The sequence below is a fragment of the Garra rufa genome, chromosome 4 (assembly GCF_049309525.1).
Source record: "Garra rufa chromosome 4, GarRuf1.0, whole genome shotgun sequence".
Classification (NCBI taxonomy): Eukaryota; Metazoa; Chordata; class Actinopteri; order Cypriniformes; family Cyprinidae; genus Garra; species Garra rufa.
The window spans coordinates 25773500-25778636 of record NC_133364.1 but is presented as its reverse complement, the minus strand read 5'-3'; positions in this window follow the sequence as shown (position 1 = coordinate 25778636).

Sequence of the window (5137 nt, the reverse complement as noted above, 5' to 3'; positions counted from 1 at the left end):
GTGAAGATGGTGGCTGACCGGAGTTGTTCGAGGGCCGCTGGGACGAGAGGAAGGGGATATTTGAACTTGACTGTGGCTTGATTCAGAATGCGGTAGTCTATGCACGGCCGCAGCCCTCCATCCTTTTTCGCCACGAAAAAGAAGCTGGATGCAGCGGGAGAAGTGGAGGGACGAATGTATCCTTGCTGGAGAGCCTCGTGAATATACTCCTCCATGGCCTTTGTCTCCGGAAGTGACAACGGGTAGATCCTTCCTCTGGGCAAAGGAGCATCAGGAATCAGGTCTATGGCGCAGTCCCATGGCCGATGGGGAGGTAGCTGGGAAGCTCTCTTGGGGCAGAAGACGTCCTGGAAAGAGGAGTAGATATCCGGAATCTCGGTGGATCGTTGCTCCAAAGGGCTCTCGATGGATGTGGCGCAGACAGGAATGGGTCTTGGTATAGGACGTGGAACTTCTGGAAAGCACTCTGGAAAACAGTCATGACCCCACCGGATTACCTCTCCATTGCCCCAAGAGATGATGGGATTGTGCTTCACCAGCCACGGGCGCCCCAAGATGATGTCCATGGTGGCCCCCTCCAGAACCAGAAGTTGAATGTCTTCTTGGTGAAGAGCTCCAATCTGAAGGTGGATGGATTGGCATTTACGATGGATGCGGGGTCGTGCAGTGATGGAACGTGTTATGGGCTGAATCTGGTAGACGCTCGACGAAGCTTCGGTTCGGAGCTGTAACTGGCGACAGAGGTTCCCCGAGATGAAGTTTCCCGCTGACCCGGAGTCGATGAGAGCGTGGGCTATGACAGAAGATGTGGAGGTGGTTAACTGAACACATGTAGACAGAGGATACATCTTTTCAACTTCGGACTGGATAACACTCACCGCGGTAGGAACAGGACGAAGGGGGCATTTCATCCGAACATGCCCACTGGCTCCACAATAGAGACACAAACCCCGGGTCAGCCTTCTCTGTCGCTCAGCGGCTGATAGTCTACCAGATTCAAGTATCATCGGTTCTGGTTCTGGAGGGCTGGCGGTCTCCACTGGGCGGAGGAGTGCATTAGAAGAGACATCGGAGAGAGTCTGATATGATTGCATACGGTCAGAACATCTGATGGATTGCTGTATGAAACGCTCTAGACCCATAGCGTCATCCAACGCAGCTAGTTGTAGGCGAAGACGGGGTTCGAGCCCGAGACTATAGGTGGTCAGCAACGACCGCTCGTTCCATCCACTGGCAGCGGCTAGGGTTCGAAACCGTAAGGCATACTCATGAGTGGACATCGATCCTTGTGATAAGTGATAGAGCTGCTCACCCGCTGATACTTCCCCGTCTGTACGGTTGAACACTTCTTTGAAGTGATTGATGAATGCCTGGATGGAACGAGTGGCCGGCCCGCTTTGCTGCCACATCGATTCGGCCCACTTCAAAGCTGGTCCTGTGAGAAGAGAGGTGATAAACGCTATTTTAGACTGGTCTGTAGGATAGAGCGCTGGTTGCATAGTAAAGACAAGAGAACATTGCAGTAGAAATCCATTGCACTCCTCCGCCCCGCCAGCGTAGGGCGCTGGTCGGGCCATGGGACTGGATGGTGGTTCCGAAGAAGTGCATGGAGGTACGGGTGCCGGCGGTGCGGAAGGGGTGACAGATGGAGATGACAACAAAACCTTCCGCAGAGTATCCACCAGTTCCTGGAATGGATCCTGAGCACTCATGCTGCTTACTGTTATGGTCCGGGCTTCCTGTTATGAAGCAGACGGGACAACAAGGTAAGTGTTATACGAATGGTGTTTTATTTACACAAGCAGCAGTGCCGGAGGTGGATAGTGAGTTCGTGAAGGTGAGCAAGACTTGAAGTGATGAATTCAGAGCTGGATGGTAACGTGAAGAGAGTAACAGGTCCTTTCCGTTTTAGGTGGTGAGACTGGAGGATTCCAAGAACGAAAGCCAGAGGGGCACAGAGAGTTCGTGGATCCGCCACCCTCCGCTGACGCGGAAGTCAGCTTACGGCCACACACCGCTAATGACTGGATACTGAGAAGACACAGAGGACTGGCGCTTGGAAGACTGGAACGAGACAGAGATAAGGTAAGTACAATGGGGTAAGTAATCTTGATAGTGATACTCGCCAAGAGACACTGGAAGTCCGCTTTCTCTGGAACGAGCCCGGACAATGAGTGGTGTGTGGAGAGTGGCTTTTATGTGCTGGTGATGATTACGTGCAGGTGTTCATTAATCAATACTCAGGTGACGGTGATCTGGGAGTGATTGTGGGTGCAGAACCTGACCAATCCGTGACACATGACACATTAAAGGGCAGCAAAACTATTTATTGATTACATTTCTTAAACATTTTAAAGCGGATACCTTGTTTTATACCTGCTCTGTCTTGTCTGTCAGCGTATTGTCAGTTTTTCCTCTTTGTTGTGTGGAAATCCACACCCCAAGGTTTGCGTGTATGTACGTACGCCCTCACACAAACATGTTTTAAGACAAATGCAAATTTATTTTTTAAAACATTGTCTTCATCGGAAAACAAAACAGCTTTATTTAGAAATCAGAGATATCATGTAGGAAAACCCCACATCCGTCTTGGCTGGGAAAGCTGCGTTAGTGCTCCGCTTTCACAAAGCTTCACTATTGATCAAACTGATATTTTTATCTCTCTCTTCTCTCTTGACAAGACCTGTCTTTGGGTGGGATTGGATTGACTTTTTCCAGGCTCTAGATATTGTCGAGATTGCTGGGAGGAAAAAAAAAAAAATTACAGATGTGTACGTTTTTCACTGCCGAGCTCATAAAGTGCATCACTTGCAGCAGAAATCATTACTTTTTCATAAATGGGATGTAATTTGTCTCATAGTAGCTCGGAGGCCTTAACAGTGTAGGTCATGTGACCACTGAAAAAGCAGCTGATTGGTTGATAGTGGTTATTGAATGAGAACGTATAGATCTGTATTGAATAGGGGGTGGCGATTCGTCACTGTCTCTCCACAAAGGAGAATATAAAGTTATAAATATCACACCCGCACACATAGAGCAGATTATTTTTTCCTTCTGTCTCAATGTGTCTTCATTGAAAGAGATGCATTGCTTGAATTTGAGAAATTAGCAATAAAGTTCTTCTCTAGGAGTTTCTGTGCGGTTTATTCTACATTTCTGAGCTGTTCTTGTGGTTTATTCTTTATTTCGCAACTTTTTTTGCAGTGTGTAATTTATAATTAAAGAAATTATTTTGTATGACGTTGTTGAGTGGTATGTTAATTACATAGTAATAACTATGGTAATACTGTGTAATAATCACATTAAATCATGTTGAGTCTACAGTCTAGAGCTGGATGTATTCTTGTGTTCCTTCTTGTTTGATGGACAAACTTTTGAATAAGTGTGGCACAACATGTACCTAATGTAATGGTTTTTTTTTGTTTTTGTTTTTTGACATTGACTCACTCCAAAAGGCTTGTAGGTCTAAAAACAAGCCATTCAAAGGAATAGTGAAGATTTATAAAGGACCTTGACTGTATGTTAGAAGTAGAACCCTTGGACCAGACATCTAGACACCAAAAGAACTGACAAAATTACTCGCTCCATGTCATTTGAAGAGAAGTGGCCTGAGGGAAACAGAAAGTTGGGAGAGAACAGAGAAGCTGAGAAAAAGAACAGCACAAAACTTACACAAGATGAAAAGATTTGTTCAATCCTATCAGACCTCACACAGATCAGATACAAAGCATCAAAATGCTTTGCTCAGAGCATACACATGATTTCTGTATGACTGATCAATGTAATGATGCAGGGCTTTTTGTGATGATAATATTGATAGCCAGATGCTTATGTGTGTTGGTGAGAAATCAGGTGTTGTGCTTGATTTCTTAAGAAATCCATGAAGTTTGAGTATTGGTGGGTCAAGTTGGTTGGGTCAGTGTTTACATCTGGCAGCATTATGGAAATAGTAAAGGAAATTCATTAGAAAAACTTTTTTTTTTTTCATCATAATGTATGCATCTTCTTTGGTAGCATGTCTTTTCTGGCCACCCAGGCTGAAAGAATCCAGGCAGTGCTGACATGATTGGAGGTGGTTGCTTCATGTCAAGGGATATCGAAAATGTAGACAAGCACAGCTTGAAGTCCACAGTCAGGCTTGAGCCAGAATAAGCCACAAGCTAAAAGGGCACCTGAACCCTGATAGAAGTAGAGTGGATTTGTGGAGTTTTTTGAAGCCATGGTGTCAGGTTTCCAGTGGATTACTGTCAACGGAAGACAGTAGATCACTGAAGATTTGATTTTGGGTGGTGCCTTTAGCTAGATATCTGTAAATGGTATATAATGATAATGGTTAAACTGATAATCATGATTATTTTGCTCAAAAATTATGATGACAATTATTATTTGTGATTGTTAAATTTGAGAATTTTTTAATGAGAAGATTTTTTTTTTTTTGGAATTCTTACATTTTCATGTGAACTGAAGATAGGAGAATGTCAGCTCTTCAACATGAATTCTAATCCAACCATCGTACTCGCCTATGAGTCTCTCAGTTGTCTTCAATGCAAAAAGATGGATCTGTATGATTAATAGTGCGGCCCTAATAATTAGATGTCTATACATGAGAACAGTTTTTTTTTTTTCAGGGGCCTGGCAGCGTTGTTGGAATATAACCGGCTCATTGAGATTTCATCCACCCCAGGCAAGGTAGCAGGAGTCAGCACTTAAAAACTTTTAAGAAGCCTTGACAAGAGGTTGGTTTGGGAGAGCTACGACAGGGCGTAATTATGTCAGTTTGCCAATATTTTACAGTTCAAAAACTCTTGAAAACTTTATTTTTTCTTCCTGGCACTGTTGTACCTTTGGTGGGCTACAACATAATTAGGTGTCTTGAGCACATTCAATCAACCCTTTCTTTTACACCCAGACACACACACACACACACACACACACACACACACATCAGTTAATCAGCACTTCACTAATCATTGCGACTCACACGCTGACGTATCAAGACTCAAACTATACCCCCCCCCCCCCCCATCTCATTCTCAGCTAGTTCCAACAGTGTTTGTTTGCATGTTTGCTAATGAGGGTGCTTGTGTTTTCTTCTACACTAATACACACTAAAAGTAAATTAAAAAAATAAATAATG